This window comes from Porites lutea, chromosome 3 (assembly GCF_958299795.1).
Source record: "Porites lutea chromosome 3, jaPorLute2.1, whole genome shotgun sequence".
In the NCBI taxonomy this organism is placed as follows: Eukaryota; Metazoa; Cnidaria; class Anthozoa; order Scleractinia; family Poritidae; genus Porites; species Porites lutea.
The window spans coordinates 41210151-41229586 of NC_133203.1; positions in this window are offsets into that span (position 1 = coordinate 41210151).

Here is a 19436-nt window from a genome sequence, read left to right on the forward strand (position 1 = left end):
AAAAAAGGTACATGAAAGAACTTACTTGGAGAGAGTAAATACTGAATACGTCAAACGTCAAAAATTTTCAAATTTTCTAAAAAAACGTTTAAGTGAAGCCTTGTAGCCAACCAACACACCGTTAAAGACTCTTTAAGATTTGCAGACTGGGTTAAAAAGTATAAACATAGCAATGGTATAATGTGCCCCCTTTGGATGTCTTTTGTTATTATTCACAAATGTCCCACCAGATGAAACAATACAGATTTGTCTGGACAAAGTGTATTCTTCGTCTGATCCTCCGACGTTACATTTGATTAATCTATGGCTGCGTTTTCACTTGTTAATGCGCACACAGGCTTTTACAGCAGAGTATAGGAACACTTTCCACCTATTAAAAGCTTCACTTATCTCAGGCGAGCTTGTGTGCTACATTGTATTTAACTGTTTATTTCTCTTTTGACTTGGCAGTGAAGTTGGCCTTTACTATAAGTATTTCATGTCACCATAAGCGATAATGGATGTTTTGAACTGAGATTTGAGACGATGTGTCTGTGCAGTTATACAGTAGATCACAGATAACGTCAAATTTGGTAACGATAAAAACGTTACACACGGGCCGCAGGAGGCTGTGTCTCTGACGTTCTTGTTTACCTTGTCCTAGCCTGGTCAAAAGTATAATACTGACAGTGTCAAACCTGATCCCCCTATTTCTCAATGTTGTAGTTTCCAATTTCCTCTTACCCTTTCCCCCTCGACCGTTTCGGGCTGCAACGGCTCCTTTTCCAGCACATGTCCCGATTGTGACTTCCCCATTGATTTTTCTTGCACGAAAAATTACCACTCCAGCGCTTCCTCCGTCACCTGACCACATCATTGAAATATGAATACATTGTAAATAAATCATCGTTTGAATATGCTGTGGGATAGGCTTCAATTTAATATGAAAAGCCAGAACAAAATTAATCGTAGTTTGATAACATCGTCCACAAAACAAAAACTTCATGGTTACGCGTACAAGGGCTTCGTCTTAAACGTTTCGTGAATTTGTATGTGTAATGAAGTAAAATTACGAAATAATGAAATAATGAAATAAATATTTAGTACTTGAGTATTATTTTCGTAACGAAGGCTGCTTTTTTTTCCTCACCAGGCTTCCCTGCATCCCCTCCGTCTCCTCCTTTCGGACCTCGGACTCCTCGGTAACCAGGCCAACTGTAACGAACGCAAGGACCAACGCGCTTACACAAATTCGAGGACCTGTCAGGTTTCTTTTAAACAAAATTGATGAAATGCGTATGTATTTTTAGGTGACTGCAATTGCCTTTTAATTAATTTATGATTCGAGTCAGGGATTGATAGAAATATCGTAAAGTAACATGAGTACTTCTACGCAGAATCAATATGGTCAGGTGTAAGGCATATGTGTACGGTCAACGAAAACACATTCCCTTTTAACAACACAGTTTCCAATAGACCACGGTCAATATATTAAAATTCTAACATGACTACGAGGCTTTCTGGTCATTTTTTCTATATTTGATTTGGATTTCCTTTTGCTCAAGTCTCTTCTAGGAATTGCGACACAATGGAGTCGTGAAAAATTTACAATTTGTCCCTAAAGCCTCGGAGTCAATTTAGAATTTCAACATATCGAACATGATCGAACATGAGCTATTACTTTTAGATCTTTCTTCCAAAGGGGCATATAAGGTCGTTTACTCATAACATCACGGCGGCCACATTGTTGTATAAAACAGTGGAACTGCAGCATACCGTTTGCGTTTAACAAGAAGTGGGCAAATCAATTTTGACGTCCCAACTGAACAACGAAACAAAGGCCATGTTGGTGTCCCAAACTAATCCTGTGTGAGTTGAACCTTTTTTTATGTAAAAACCTCTTTTCGTTCCAATGAATTTGCAGAGTTGCTGATCACGTGAGTGAAAAGGTTTTATAAAGAAAATTAAGGAACATGAACAACATGGCAACCCTATGGCCACTGTCCCTTCCTGCGGCACCATTACCACCGTCTTGACCTTTTTTGCCATCTCCACCTCTTGAAGTTATTCCAAAAATCCCATTCACGACGTCGGCATAGATATAAACTAAAGAAAAAAATCAGCATTCTTTTAAATGTGTCTCTGAAGCCAATATTTTCATTTTTCTTTGTTTTAGTATATGAGCACGGAATGATTTCAAAAGAATCAGAAAGGAAATCGTTCAGAAAGGGATTTAATTGACAGGTCAAATCATGGGTGAAATATAAGCGTATAGCGGTGTACATTACACATCTTTATAGAATTTTTAACCATTGAAAATCATAGTTTTAATCTTTTTCGCAAACTAAAGCTAAGCAGTTTATGTGTAAATTGCTCCCAAAGAACCATCAAAAAGGCGCAGAGCTTTGTTTGCTTCCATCAATTTGCCATCACTTGATAAAAGCGGTCTCTTATGAATAACATCAAAAACAACAACAATAACCATTAAATTATGGGGAATATGGTAAATTCAGGTTTTATTACAAGTTTCATCATTTACCCTTGGCTTACTAGAATTAAGGCTAGCACCACCTGTTAAGTGTTAACCTTCTAATTTATCTGGATTTAGGCCTATTTCAGTTCCCAGTCGTCCTCGGCGATTTCGGATGTCACCTGTCAAGCTTGTCGGGAAAATTCGCCGAGGACGCCTGGCAAATAATGGCAAATCCAAAATGGCGGCGCCGAGCCACGACTTTAGCCAAATTCTTGAAGAAATGCAAAAAGCATCGGAAACAGGTTGGGATAGTTTAGTCAACGTTTGCTATGAAATCCGTAAAGTTGTTGGAGAATTTTCGTTCAAGGAATCTATGATTGATGAAATAAACGTGGATTTTTGTGCTCAACAAATCGCTCTCGGTTCCAAGCCTCCTCTGGTCACTTGGATAGCGCGAACAGGCCTGGGTTCGAGGCTGGGCCTATTTACCCTTTAGAACATAAACAAATATACTTTAGCCTACCTTTAGTACCATCAATGCCTTTTTTACCATCCTCGCCATTCTTTCCGGTGATAACTCGTCTGCTATATTCCTCTTTCCAGTTTGGTGAACAGAAATATGCTTGACTACCGTAAGTGGCAGTTATCTCCCGCACGTATATCTTTACTACCTTGACTCCATAAAAATGAACTTTGCCCTGCAAAGAGAGCACAGCAGACACATGTATTGTGGGCCATTTGCACGATGACGTCATTTTACTACTTCGACCAGAATCCTTCATGGTTTTGCTTTCTTTCGCAAATTAGAGCATTAATTTTGTTATTTAAACCTCGCTGGGATTATCAAATTAAAATATGAAAGGAAAAAAGAAAAGTATTCTGGTAGTAGTAGGAAGTAAAATGACGCCATCGTACGAATGACCTATTCCTTACTCGCTTTTGAGGTGCGAAATTATTAATTTCAATGTATGGAAAACGGGGACATGAAAAAATGAAGATAAATATAATGATCTGAATAATAATGCTAGTGTTGTAAATATTGAACTGCATAGACAAGTAACATGCTATGCATACAAAACAACTAAAACAAACCTATACAATACCTCAACGTAAAGGGTGTCCGCTAAAATATCCAATTGGGAAACGAGGTTACCCATGTTGCTTCTTGTGGCATCAAAGTTAACATTATTCTGCTTCTCTAGCAGTTCTTTCAAGTGCTTCAAATGAATGACTCGACCAAGAGCTTGGAAGTGACCTTGAAATTTAGGGGGAAAAGCTTTTTTAAAACTTCTTTAATACGCCACCTGATTACTGGACCTTTAGTAATAATCGCCACTTAATGAAGTACCCATACCTTGATCGGCTTCAAGTTTCTAAAACAGAGCGTTAAGGACGGATGGTCTGAAAAATTCCGCAATTACCTGTCTGAACAGCGTAAAAAGCAAACGAGGAGCAAAGCTGGGCAGGTTTCAGGACCAAGCTATAATATTGTACAATAAGTGTGAAGATTGTTCCACTTTGGAACCCACAAATCGCCCTATCTTATGCATTTGTCACTACTACGGCCCATCTCTTCCCCCAACTCTGGTCAAATGTTGTTTAGTTTGACTCAGAAATGATCCTTCCATAATACATTGATGGCTCAGTCTTCTTCTTCTTCTTTTTTTTTCAGGGAGGGGGACGGGGGGTTAGTATTTGTAAATGCTAGTGCGTGCACGAGCTTTATCTTGCCTCTATCTTGAAAGTATACAACTGAACGTCCATTTTTCTTAACAGTTTCTTTCCGAGATTATATAATCAGTTCGATGGCCTTGTACTACAATATCATATCTTATGTCTTTTTCCTACCTGGTCCAACTTTGACGATTGAAGGAACTTGTATCCAACTCAGTTCAGGTGTTCGGATTTTCTGAAGTCGCTCTCGATCAGCACTACCTATTGGATTTCCTTTCACAGGAAAAGATACTGTATGGCATTTGTGAGATCCTAAAAATAGATCAAATAGAAATAAAAATGTCTTTGGTAATCTTCTATAATAATAAAGTGTGCAATTGAGAGAGGAGGTTTCTTGATCCGTAACGTTTTAAAAAAATAGATTTAGAATAGTAGCGGAGCTCCCGCGCGCGCGAAGCGGAGCACCATGGGTAAGAAAATTTGGTAAACTATCCATCCCAGAAAATTTGGTTATGAAGTGGTGTACGTCCGTCCGTACGGACTTTCGGGGTAGTGGAAAGTAGTCCGCATGGACTCTTGCGGTAGGGGAAAGTAGAGATTTTTTGGCGGGAAATCGCATGGCGCAATGTCGCGCAATTATATCGCGCAACTGGTTTTGAAAAAAAGAAAGCAAGTGGAAAGAGTCAGAGCGAGAAGAAGGAGAGAAAATTATAGTGAAAAACGCCGGCAAGCAGAACGAGACAGAGCTAGAATGAACAGACAAAAGCAACGCGAAAGAGAAATACAAAGGCAAAGAGAACGGCAGCAAAATAATGACATGATAACAGAAAGTGTTGTGTTAATGTCATTATGGCCCCGCGCTATTAACATTTTGATTTCAAACTGATCTCGGACTCGAAAATTCAGCCAGTCATTTAAAAATACAAGCAGGGAAGACAGAGGCTTTTCACTTTTCTCACCATAGTCACGCGTTGATCACGCTGTACGACCGTCCAATTTTTATGCTCTGATTGGTCAAAATTTGACAGGTGAGTTCATGCAGAAAATTTATACAGCATCTTGAACCTTGTTTACTTTCAGTTTGACAGCTGAAGCTGACAGAGTATTTTGTCAACTTGTGATGTTTTTTACTGTCTTTTTCCACTGGATGCTTAAAATGAAATACAGCTGCTATCAACAGTCTTCTTTGATTCATGGCTGGTTTGTTTATTGAATTTTTGGTCGGGAAATGCGGTTGCCAAAGTTGGAAATCCGATTTCGGATGCATCGCTTTCGTTTTTACCTTGCTGGGTGCGGGTTGAAAAGTCCCTCAAGCGATTCTGGCCTTACTTTATAGCTTTCAAGAGCTGCATCTCGAATGGTAAGCCTAAGTAATTATTGTATACAGTGTATGTTTGTTTTTTTATATCTAATTTCATGAAGTCGAGCGCAGTTTATGAGGCTAATTTATGCACGTTTGTATAAAGATCTGAGACAATGATCTGATCTAGTATATATAAGCTTACAGAACTTTAAAAAGCCTTTAGTCGATATTTTCTCTCCGCATATAGAACGAAAAAACGTTCCGAAGAGTATTTAGTTATAATTTTGCCGGTAGAAAGAAAGCTTTGAGCGATTTTCTTACCTCGAGTTCATCTTTGAAAACAGTAAACACCAGGAAGCCGGCTAAAAGCTTTAAGCTTAAGCTTAAAGACTCAGGATTTTTAGAGTCGCTTTAATACCGTAAAAACTCGTGAATGAAAATTGTTGTCTCTGTAAATGTTTCACCGAATTACATTTCTTTTATTGATTGTTAGTAGTCTCTTACAATTTTAATCGCTTTGCCGTTTGTTTTCAGTCGTTCATAAACAACGCTTGCAGGAGTACTCAAAATGCTGCTCGTATCAAACGCTTTTTAAGATTACACATCGTTATAAAACCATTTAATAAAAAAAATAAACACAATAAATTCTTTATTATTTTGAAGCGTAACTCTTTTAATGTTCACTGAAAATTTGGCGCTTGTCAAAAGTGAGAACCGGCTGGCCGTATAGGTGATTTTGGAAATTTTTTGAACGGTTTCGCTAAAAGCCCACGCGTGCTTCGTACGGTTCTGAATATTGAATGAGTGCAATAGACCTTGTCACGGTTTTCGACGTCATCTTGACGAGTAGGCAAACGCGTGAGAAATTACAGTGTTTGTATGAGAATCCAATGTCGAATAATTTCCGTCAAGAGACTATAAAGGGGACAGAGAGGCCATCCCCCATATACACCCTATTCCATAGGTAATTCGTCTCGAGTTATTTTTAACACCACAGATCTCGAGGGGGATTAAACAACAGCCAATCACATAGCGCGAATGTGTTCCGCGTGGATGACCCACGCTGAGAGCCACGCGTCCTTCACGAAATGACGCAGAACAAAATGGGGGAAGACGCGGAGAGCGATTTTGCTATTCCTTTTGTCGACGAAAACGACTACAGCGAGATTTCTGCGAAAGCTGTGTCAGCGAAACCGAAATTAAAAAAGAATCGCCCTTCCTCTCTTGTATAGAGCTAACAGTAGAGCAGGGAAATCCTTAACACACTGAGTATTCTCTCAGGATCATTTATAATTTACAGTTTGAAGAGAGCAATTTCTGGTTTGATGTTTATTTTTTTCGGTCTTTATAGCGATTATTCCTACCCACCTACTTTGTCAACTGTAGGCGAACCCTCCTAAAGCTGAATTTCAAGGGACCATATTCAAGCTCAGAAAGAGAAATAAAATTTCGTCGTTGCTTATTTACGTCCTCCATAAAACGCGAAATTAGGCATTTTCACGTCGTAGTCGTGCAAAAACGGGAAAGAAATGAACAAAAAAGTGTGTTGCACGTGCGAAGTTGTTTTTTTGCTAATTAAACCTATTGTTTTTTTGATGTTCTAGTTATCGTCCGCGTCGTTGGATCTTAAACTCCCTAAATTATACAAACGACCGGTTTCAATAGACCGGCGAAATTTCTCATTTTATTGAAGCACTGAGGTTACGACAACTTCGAGTTAAACTGATTTCACGGGTTGTCAAAGAGTCCAGCGATTCCTTTTTCCCAGGTGAGCGCCGACTCATTTCGCTTCAATATTCAGGAATGCTCTCGATCTTTTTACGCTTTCATTGCCTCTCGCCCGACATGTTTTGCACGGCGTTTGGTCATGCGAAACCCCCACGAAACATCCACGCCTCGCGCGAGGTAACTTTATCCCGATTCTAAAAATAACTCGAGACGAATTACCTATGGAATAGGGTGTATATAGGGGATGGCCTCTCTGTCCCCTTTATAGTCTCTTGTTTCCGTAAAACAACTGTTCTGAAAAAAATATGAATTTTAAACTAAAGCTACACAGCAAAGGATTTTACAAACAAGTTTTGGGAGCTGTTACTGCGCTTAAATTTCTCCAGAAGCTTGCTTTAAATTTTCCATATATTTCTCTGCAATTTTTCCCGGGAAATTTTAACAGACAAATGTATAGAAAATTTAAAAAAAAGATTCTAGGTCCTCTAGCTCATGTAACGCCCCCAAATTTTTTCAGTAGAATCCTTAAGAGTAAAGCTCTAGTTTACAATTCATATTTTTTTCAAAGCAGCCGTTTTACGGAAATTATTCGACATTAGATTCTCATACAAACACTGTAATTTCTCACGCGTTTGCCTACTCGTCAAGATGGCGTCGAAAACCGTGACAAGGTCTATTTGTCTTGAAAAATTGTGAAATACTGCATTTTGTCTGAGGTCTATATGATAAAAACAACGCCTCATATTACTGTTTCAGATGTGATGTATAAAAAGTATGAAATGTTGGTTTACACGCTCCCAGAGTTGTTGGCAAGATTTTGTTAAGTTAACTTGTCGAACGCAAAAAATTCGGCCTGATTTGTTTTCCAAAAATTCGTTTTCCAGGCCTAATCTACTGTGATCAAGAGCCATTATGGCTCTAAAATGTGATCGAAGATAATTGCTAGTTTTTGGGTGTATATATACGGCTATCAATTCGATGTAAGATTTTTTTTTCACTCTAAAATCACTTAGCCTTAGCTTTCCCTTAAAGTTAACTGATTTGGGGATTACAAGTTTATTGTTTGATTTAAATTATAAATTTATTAATGGAAGCTTCGCTTTTAGCCCTGGCTAAATCTATATATTAGTATTAGTAGTACTGATTAAGACGTCAGCGTACGTAGTACGTCCATCCGTACAGACTCTGAGAGTGGGAGAAAAACGCGTTAGTAGGAAAGGGTGTCTTAGACATGTGCTTTGCGTTTCGTTTTTTGGCACCAAATTAACCAGTTTAGAGGCAACCAACGGAGTTGCTTGAGTAAAAATATGGATTGAAGTTTCCTGTGTTCGACTTATGACAATATTTTCGGAAAGTAAATTTTTAAAGCTTTGCTTTTTGCTTGGTCACGCTTTTGGTCACACTTGAGGAACAACCCAGTATCCCCCCGCGCATCTAGAGTTTCATCTTCAAGTAAATTAAATTTTATGCTATAATTTTTGTTACCTATAGAAGACAAATGTTCTCGTTTTTTAACCCGTTTTAGACAATATTATTTTATCCACATCAGTTATTCTAACGGAGACAGCCTGTTTAACTATTGACCAAGCGAAATTCTCCACGAATTATTGTAAAAAAATCAACATCCGATCCTCCAATTTAAACCATGTTAAGCAACGTGGCCCTCCTGGTCTCACAGCCATGGCTGCTATTTTTAAGATTATCATTGTTCTAATCGTAGAGCACGTCTTTAACACTAAACACCTTGTAACGACCAATCAACGTTTCACAAGGGACATTTCACCCAACCACTCCCCTTTCATTTAACAAAAACTTTGAGGAAATGCCATTGATATACTCGGGTCCTTTTGTAGTCGGAAGATTAACCACTTTATATAGCTCTTGATTGCAGACGTATTAGAGAAAACAAAGCCAAAGACAAAGTGTATTACACTGACGTACAGCTAGTGCTCTGCGGACAAGCTTTCAACGCACCAAAAAGTAGGATTTGCTACTGATTCAATGAAACACTTCAATCAAACCTTTTCTATCATGCAGCTTGGCGTTTTGATCTTCTGTTTTGCTTGAAACAAATGCCAAAGACAACGAGAACACCAGAAAACCAGTCGCGAGTTTCAAAGCCATCCCTCCAACAACTAAAACAAGATAAAAGGGGGAAAAATATCTATATGTGAAGCTAAAAGAGTTTGGAAGAAAAAAAGCAACTCGTAATTAATCAAATAGTGAATTTCTCATAACCCATTACTTTTATGATCATTTTGTCCATAAGACGGGAAAAAAAAAGATAAAAATGATTTCATGATTTCATTTCATTTGTATTTCATCTTTGTTTTCTTGATTTTTCTTTTCTTTTTATACTCAATTAATCAATACCCACCCTAAATAGAACCCCGTTTGTGGCAAGAACACCAGAATGTCTTTAGGCCAGATTCTAACTCTGTCTAACCCTTGCATAAGAAAAGGTTTTTTTCCCAAAACCTTGTCTGAAAACAGTCAAGTGGTAGAAGTAGTAGAACGGAGTAAAGTGAGACATGTAAATTACAGCTCTGAGTTTAATCGACAAACGTAAAGAGTTTTCCGTGCTAGTGTCGACATCCCAAAAATATGAAGGGGTCTCGACGATTCTCAAAGCTGTTTAATTTAGCGATTAGGTATCAACGATTTAAGACGGAATCCATTAGGAAACTGAGTAATTCTAATTTTCAGTGGACAAAATCTTTGTACCAGAATATTTTAAGCGATATCTCATTGTCTTTTTACGCTTTTCAAGGGCTATAGATGTAATTAGCTATCTGTAATAACACCAAAGACAATTTATTGCGGGAGCCCGAGAAAATAAATTTCAAATTTCACAGGAAATGAGAAAACACAGGTAAAATTGTCGCGCATAAGATTTCATTTTGTGAATTTTTAGGTTATTGAAGTTTATTTTCTCGGGCTCCAATAAGAACCTTTTTTCGGAGTTATTTCATACAACTTATTACAGATATTTATAGCCCTTGAAGAGTGTGAAACAGAATGCAATATGCTTGAAATTATTCTGGTACACGGTTTTTGTCCACCGAAAATTCAAATTACTCAATTTCCTAATGGATGTTATCTTAATCGTTTACCAATCATATCCCTAACTTTATTTTCTGTTTCAAAAACTGTTTCCACCATAACTATTAAATATAAAGAAAAATCTACCATTTTTTAAATTAACTTGCAAAAAAAGAATACGAAATCTGTTACCTGGAAAGCTTGATAGCGCTCAAATGAACAAGGGCTTTGTGCTGACCAGAAAATATAAAGTTCTACACTCTTTCATGGTCATAAGATCCTGACAAGTGGCGGTAGTGATAGTAAAATAATTGTAACACCAGCCATGCCAGGAATACTTACTACTAATGGAAAAAATAGTTCAACATGTGGTATATTGGTGATTCTGGTTTGGCCCATCGATTCCAGTATTTGGTGCCTCTGGCAGTAATTGCCAGTAACGGAATCATTGGATAATGTAATTCTAGAATTTTGATTGGCTAATAGCCATGACCAGCAACCATATCATGCTCTCTAAATATGTCCTGTGTACTCTCCAATAGTCCACTTTCGGAATAAAGATGAATGCAAATACCGGTGAGAAGGTACGTAAATTTGAGTTTAAAACAATGGACACAGCTGTACACAGGTCTTCTTCTGTCTGGAGTTTGTGAATATATTTAGCCTAGGTCTAGGCTAACCTTGTATAAATGAGTCTTCAATGCTTCTATTCAGCGGGCGCGAGGAATTCGAAACAGAAATATTCAAGACTATTAGCAAATTGAGTATTTTCTTTCCTTGGAGGAAAGAATACTGCCTGAAAAAAATCGTTCAAATTCTTACTGCGCTTTTCGCAAACATGCGAACTCTAAAGTTCAAAAGCCGCTTTCACAATTGCGTTTTTCGCTGCCGTCAATCATAATTACGATCACAAGCAACGAACCTTGAAACACAGAAACACACAAAACGGATCGAAATCCACCAATCACAAATCACAAACCTTGACCTTTTGAACCCGTTAAAGTAAAGTTTTGTTTCCTAAGAGGTCCGTTAAGATGATTGACGGCAGCGAAAAACGCAATCGTCAGTTGGCTTTTGAACTTCAGAATTCGCATGTTTGTGAGAAAGCGCAGTAAAACGCTAGAAATTGAATATCTGACTTATAGTCTCTTTAATTTACATATTTTACATATTTTTATTTACATATTTTTTACAAATTTTACATACAATACATATTTTTCCACATCCTATTTCAAGGAGTGTGGATTTTGGCTGTTTTATATTTAATTTTACTAAATTCAGAATTTCTATATCTTAGCCCCGAGCAGCCTATAGGTAAGTAAAGTAGATTTACGGTGAATGATATTTCAATTATTTTAATCGCAGAACTTATGCATGTATGCTTGCACAGTGAGAGTGGGTCTTTTTGGAAAATACAAAATTTCTGCGTAGGTGTATGTGGATGACCTAAGCAGGTAAATAATAACGCAGAATTTCTGCAACTCGAGTTTAGCATGAAAGTGACTATAAGGTATTTTCTACTGAACCTGTTTGGTGGGTGTTAGGGATATAAGATCAGTTATGACAACATAACAAGGCCTGGTGTTAATTTGGCCTACGTCCTGCCTCGTACCCAGGCGCCTTCTAGCGGCCTTCAAGAGTGACAGGGATTTGGTTCGGCGCTAAGGATCATGGGAAAGGCGAAGAGAAAAACGTGCCTCGCAGATTACGATTTCGAAATGGCGGAAAGTAATCTGTGCAAGACTAGAGAGAAAGAAAAAGAATCATTTAGAGTGTTTTTTAGCGAAGGGAAAGTTCACCAGTTCGTCCTGAAGGACGAAATCTCCCGTCCACACAGTTCTTGTGAAAAGGACCACAGTTTTTCGAAAGAAACATTTTTAAAATTTTTTAAAAGTAGAAGCCGAAAGGTAGGACAAATTCTTGTGCTTGTGCGACATTATTCTTCCTCAAAATAGCGCAACGGAAACGGTTCACAGCCCAAATCCAGAAATCGGAATTCTCTGGACAGAAATCGAACCAAATCTGCGAGGCGTCTCATTTTTCTCGTTCACCCTTCCCAGCGTCCTTTGCGTCCACGCTAAACGTTCCCATGGTCCATTGCGCGATGCTCCTCGATGGCTCCTGTAGTCGCGTTTTCCGTTTTCCATACCTGAGACGTCTAGGGACGAGGCAGGCCCACGGACACTTTTGGGGGCAAATTCGTTGGTTTTGAGGACGCAAAAAAAAAAAAAAAAGTTTTCCAAGATCCTTAACGATTTTTATTTTTAGAAATACTTGTGTTTATACATATAATAGAAGAATATAACCAGGAAAACAAGTTTCGTGTCAAATACATTTTTGTAATCCATATACAGCGTATTTGTGTTTACCGGGCTATTTTCTGTCTTGCTTCTCTTTCTTAAAACTTAAAATAGGTTTTAAAGTAAATAATAATCCCGGGGATGTGGGGAGCTACTTTCCATACATTCTCTTAAGAGAAATCCAAACGATGTTGTCACAACTTGCAAAGCATTCAGCGAGGGTCTTGCCAGTGGACTCGTGTACTGATCATGCGCATTACGACAAAAATCATAGATTAACGGTTTTGAAGCTCGGTTTTGAAAAGAAACAAAAACATGGCGGTACAAGGCGGGACTGATTCTTACTATTATATTTTGGTAATTTGATTTCATGTCGCTTTTCAGACATAGTAGGTGGTTTTCTTTTTCTGTTAAACAATTTCCTCTGCAGTGTTTGGAATGTGTAACACAAAGCTGCATATAGCTGATAAGAACCTCCGAAGAGTTGAGCTATCGAGCAGTGTTTTGCTGAAAACATTAGGAAAGTTAAGGTCGCTTCAAGGTACAGAGCTTTCAGTAGTAGCTATGATTTGTCTATTAACTTTGAATTCAAGGTATTGACTGATCGTAATAAACGAAGTGAAATGTTATGAAGTGTGAATGTTTAATCAGGTATATATGATATGTACAGCTGTAAGCTCATATTTGTAAGGCTGTCTTGAATATACTTACTACCGATAAATTTGACACTTTCTCCAGTAGTTTTTATCAGCATCATAACGTCTTTTATCTTCTAATGTCCTCGTCAGGCAAAACCGATGTAACCTATAAAGACCTATAAAATCGATCGAGCGCGTTTTGTTGGTTAAGATCTAACACGGTTGCGTTTTAGTTTCCTCCGCAATTTCAGTACCAAAAGACAAATATGATATGCAAGAAAAACAAAGATGCATGATATTTTTTAAATTTTTTAGTCATTTCCTCTGCCGGTTCGTTTCTCGCTTCTTAAAAAATATTTACTGTGGAAAAAATACAGCAATTATCCGCTGACCACCACGCAGGGTGACCGCTTTGCAAGTTGTGAGAACATTGTTTCTCGGTCCCAGAACTCGTCTCTCCCCCCCTCCCCTGAATAATCCTTTTTGAAATAATCATCCTTTAACCAAAATTTTACAGATCTCCCATTAATCTCTTTTTCAATTTTAACGAATTTGACTTATAGGTCGTTGCTTTGAACAAACTTTTAATAGTCAGCAACCTTTTTTGCTGGTATCGAAAAACGTAAAGTCATATTTAATTCATTTTTGCTAAATCTTTGAAGTTTACCATCTAGACCTAAATCAATAAGTATCGGTCATAATAACTAGACACCACAAGTTTAACCACGAAGCCTTATATAATTAGCACGCTTGGAAATTTTTGCTTCAAATCGGGCCAACTTTGTTCGGGACCGTGCGAAGCCTGGGTCCTAATAAAGGCAAATTCAAGATGGTGACATGAAGCCCTTGTCGTCCCCAGAGCCCCCTGGGGGCCTGAGCACAAGGACCAGGAGGCTCTGGGGACACAGGATTTGAAGTTCTAGATTTTAGAACTTCCGGTCATTTCTGATTTTCTACAACGGTTCTAATAGCGTTCACTTGTTCTTGCAGACGTGTCAATGACTGTAAATTTAGACGATTCAAAGCTTTTAAAATAGAATCCTCCAACTTACTTTTGAATCGGAAATAATCGGAAGTCCTAAAATCTAGGACTTCAAATCCCGTGTCCCCAGAGCCTCCTGGTCTTCGTGCTCAGGCCCCCAGGAGGCTCTGGGGACGAGAACGACGTGAAGCCAGACGAACTACGGCCGATTCGAACGGCATTGAAGAGGCGTGAAAACATCAGGAATTGCAATTTCAAACCAACAACTGAAACAGTAATATCATGTCATTTAGAGCGGGAGCTCTGTTCTTTACTTCGATTATCGTACTAATTATCGATCTCTTTACTTTAGCAACAACTAAGTTTCTTAATGCCTTCTTTAAGAACTTCGCTTCGGTAACTTTAACTTACCTTCATTAAGAAATTTGAAGCGACACCTTTCTTGTTTGGTGGGGGTGTTTTAATGTCAAAGAAGAGACCTCAAATGCACTTGGACGCGGTTAAACTGGTGTTCTTTGACGATGACATGATGTATTATTGTAACTCCCCACTTTTCAACGAACAGAATTCCTCGCTGTTTTATTATTATCTGCTACGAAAGTTAGCATTTTGTCTCTTTCGGAGGAGTGGTTTTCTTGCTTCTCGCAAGTCCTCCAAAACCTGTTAGTTCATCCATTAACAACGCGCGTGATGCGAACCTAATTGACCAAAAAATGGTATTTTTGGTGGAAAAAATTCATACGCGTGAGCTCCAAACTTAAGCAACTAAAGCATCAAAACTAAGGATAAATGCCTTCTTCATGCTTTCCTCGTTTTCGTTTTTGAGATATGGGCACCAAACAGCAGATATAAAACCTTTTCCAAAGCTTACTTTAGCCAGACTTTTCTCTCAAGAACCTCGCAAGAAACTCTTTCTTCGCCGACATGAAGCTAGTCTCAAAATATTCGAAGACAAGGCATGCAAGGCACCGATAAAAAACTCTTTCTTCGCTGCTTTTGTCTCGCTAGTCAAGACATTGTTTATTAGTACCAGTGCACTCTCATACGGCTATAAAGCCTGACCAATTTTGCTCTTGGCGGGCTGGCAATATGGCTACACAGAATTTTAAAGAAGACTGAGCGAGGACCAAGGAGAAGGAGACACTTTTCGTGGCCGAAATTGCGCAAAAAATTTCCAAGAGTGTAGTTATTTTCAAAGAATAATGCATTTCTGGTGGTACCTGATTTGATAATTGCCACCACTTGTGAGACTCCAGTGATAAATTTTTCAAGATGTGCTAACAGCAGTCGTCTGATCATGAGTAGACGGCGTTTTTTAGCTGTTCATTTTCTAGTTGCATCCTAGTAGGCAATAACTCTAGAAGCCTTCCATCTTTTAAGGTAACGTAACATTCTTCTTAACATTTTCTCTATTCAAAAGTGGCTTGAGACTGAGGGATAGAATAGTTGTTTTTCAAGAACTTTTAAAACGATACACAGGGGAAAAGAGAAATTATTTGAAAAGAATAATTGACCTTATCGTTGCGGATAAGGAAGAGTGTCTTTCTTAATTAAGTCTTTACCTTTAATCGGTGAATTGAAGTCTGAGCTGCCCTTCTTCTATAACCTGCAATGCTGAAAAGTTTGTCTCAATATTCGTTACAATTAGACTTACGGTAAACTGAAACTGAAACTGTGAGGGGAGAGGAAACTGCTTTATTCGCCGGCAACGGATACATTGAAACAGTAATGCGTGACACAAGCAATGCATGTTTACAGTCATGACTGCATGAAATCTTATTCTGGTCGAGATACGAGAACGCAACCCCTATTTTCTGTTAGGTATCCTGTGCAGTTAATCGGCGAGATTTCTGAAATTGTATTTGTGTCGACACACATTTGCCTCGCTTTGAGGCGCTAGCACACGTTGTGCCTCACTTTGACGCGTTAACCCACGTGGTGATTCGTGGTCATGTGCTCCTGTCTTCGAAAAGCGTTTTTCATCTTTTTCTTAATCCTCTTCTTAAAACGTTGTTCATCTTTTTCTTCATCGTTGGTGCTGCGTGGTGCTTCTCATCCGGGAACTGGTACTATTTTGTGAGCTGTTTGTGACACTCGTTCACAGATGGAATATTGGCGATTCTCTATGTACTTCAGGTTTGTTTATCGTTTTTCTCGCAGTGTTCACTTCGGTTTCTTTTTCTATATATTTATATATGTAGGAAAAGGTCCATTCTAAGATAATTGAATATGCCAACAATGTGTTCTGCACAATGTATTTGTTTTAATTTACGAGCTCAGATCGACCATAACTTAATTCTATTGCAAATTACATCTTTTCGCTTTTAAAAGCTATTTACAGCGTTGGTGAAACGTTGACGTTTTGCCAATTCTGGGTGCGTTGTATTTGGAAAACAGTGCTAAGTAGGTGAGTCGTGTTAGCCTAGTGTAACGCAACAAGTGTTTAAAGTGATACGCGATGCTTTGACATCTTAAGGTGACTCGACCCAGTTTTTTTGGGGGGGTACCATCCTACTTTGAAGCTCTCTGGTATTCCCACCTTTACTTTTATCGTAAGTCTAACACATAGAATGGATAACATATAGATCAATCTACAATATAACATAAAAATTTTGGCGATCGGACTAAATGTCACGTGGTTATAATGCCACGCCCCTTTGAGGTCTGAGTCGAAAATCTGCTGTTGCCGGCATTTTTTCGTGAAAATCTCTCGGCTACACATAGTGCGCATTAGTGCCTTGCGCTGAACAGAGTTTCACCAAAATCGCAAAGACCCAATTCGAGAAATTCAGCGGTTTCCAAATTTAGGTCATAATTTATGCGAAAATGATAAGCAAACTTTACACGGATTATATCCAATAAACTATGAGATTCATCTCTTTATTTTGGGCATCGTTATAACAGATGGGTCCTTGCAAGTCAGCAAAACGCTTTAGGGCCTTGTAAATGCGCGCGATTTCGAGCAAAGCAAACATATAGAAATTATAGTTTTCGCTATTTGTTGACGTTTATCAACGTTTAAGAGTCCTTCTCACGAAAAGAGCATTTTCTTAAAAATTCTTAGTTTTTTTTCCTTCAAATTTTTTCAGCGCCACAATTGATTAACTAACTACCCGGACTCTGAATTTCATGGTCATTGAAAAACTGTGACATTATCTTCTATAAGCCCAAACTTGAGTAAACATTGAAGATTTTTAGCGTTTTGGCTGAGTTTGTGCTTTGGGAGTTGTCTATTGTTTCTAGTGTGTCATTATACAGCATTCTTGTTCAGCACGCGTGCAATGACCGCGCTTGGCTGACTTCCGAATGCTCACCGAGATATAATAATTTTGGTACAGTGAGACAGGCCATCGCGTGATACATAGAGGTTTAAGTCACAATTTTTAATCAATTCTCGTGCTTCTTGTGCCTTTGCAAAAAAATCAAGAAGTGCTACACACTAAATCTACTTACTATTAAAAAAATATCATTTTTTCATAGGTTTAATGCAAGCCAATAATTAAACCAACTCGTGACGGTAATATCTCGGTGAGCATTCGGAAGTCAGCCAAGCGTGGTCATTGCACGCGTGCTGAACAAGAATGCTGTATAATGACACACTAGAAACAATAGACAACTCCCAAAGCACAAACTCAGCCAAAACGCTAAAAATCTTCAATGTTTACTCAAGTTTGGGCTTATAGAAGATAATGTCACAGTTTTTCAATGACCATGAAATTCAGAGTCCGGGTAGTTAGTTAATCAATTGTGGCCCTGAAAAAATTTGAAGGAAAAAAAACTAAGAATTTTTAAGAAAATGCTTTTTTCGTGAAAAGGACTCTTAAACGCTGACAAACGTCAACAAATAGCGAAAACTATAATTTCTATATGTTTGCTTTGCTCGAAATCGCGCGCATTTACAAGGCCCTAAAGCGTTTTGCTGACTTGCACAGGACCCATCTGTTATAACGATGCCCAAAATAAAGAGATGAATCTCATAGTTTATTAGATATAATCCGTGTAAAGTTTGCTTATCATTTTCGCATAAATTATGACCTAAATTTGGAAACCGCTGAATTTCTCGAATTGGGTCTTTGCGATTTTGGTGAAACTCTGTTCAGCGCAAGGCACTAATGCGCACTATGTGTAGCCGAGAGATTTTCACGAAAAAATGCCGGCAACAGCAGATTTTCGACTCAGACCTCAAAGGGGCGTGGCATTATAACCACGTGACATTTAGTCCGATCGCCAAAAATTTTATGTTATATTGTAGATTGATCTATATATTATCCATTCTATGTGTTAGACTTACGATAAAAGTAAAGGTGGGGATACCAGAGAGCTTCAAAGTAGGATGGTACCCCCCAAAAAAAAACTGGGTCGAGTCACCTTAATCAATAAACATTTCAGATGACTTTAATTTTCTGTATCCTATTTTTTAGCCAGTTTTGTTAACCATCCTACAGTGCAAAAGAATATCCTGAGGATCATAGTCAGCGTTTGACCCGTTGTTAATTACATTACTTTACTTAGAGGTTTAGCCCACTGCAACCTTTACACCTGTTGATTAGTCTCGTTTGCGTAAGCAGCGAGACTGATAATCTGCAAAGCGTTTTTCGTCGTATTTAGGACACAAAAGGGAGGTCATTGTACCAGGCGTTCCTTGCGGAGACCGTGGAAACTGGGACTAAGAATCAAAGCTTAGGAAAGACTAAATTTAGAGCTTTTCCGAAACGTGTCGGTCCACGAATTCTATCCCTTGAAGGCATTGATTACTTTGGAACAAGTGAACACTACTGAGTGGTCGAAAAAACTAAGAATCTTAAGAGCGACTTTCTGTAAATACCACGGATAGGTGTGCAAGATGGAAAAATCGAAATCCCCCAAACTTTGTCACAACAAAGCCCTTTGGAAACTATTTTAGAAAAAACAAGACTCAGTTCGCTTGACTTAATATTTTCCAAAATAATAATTTTTTTTAATTTTCATCTTCGAGAGGCCTTCAAACCACCGAAAAATGTGCTTGATACCCTCGCTTTGTGAATGGAAACGGAAACTAATACCATGACTTTTCTTATATTAAACAATTTTTTGATCCTTCGTTTCTACCTAAACGTTGTCACAATTTCAAAAGATTGCAATCTGATTTTTTAATATTTTTTCAAAATTACCCTCTAAATCAGCATTTTTGCGACCATCGATTTTGCCACTTTTCAACGGTGAAAATCCTTTCCTGGTACATGGCTTTCATTAGAAAAATGGTATTCCAGAGAAAGAGCAATGCTTCCCCTATCAATATGTGAAATAAAATTCTGGGGCAATTGAAACTGCGAGTTTT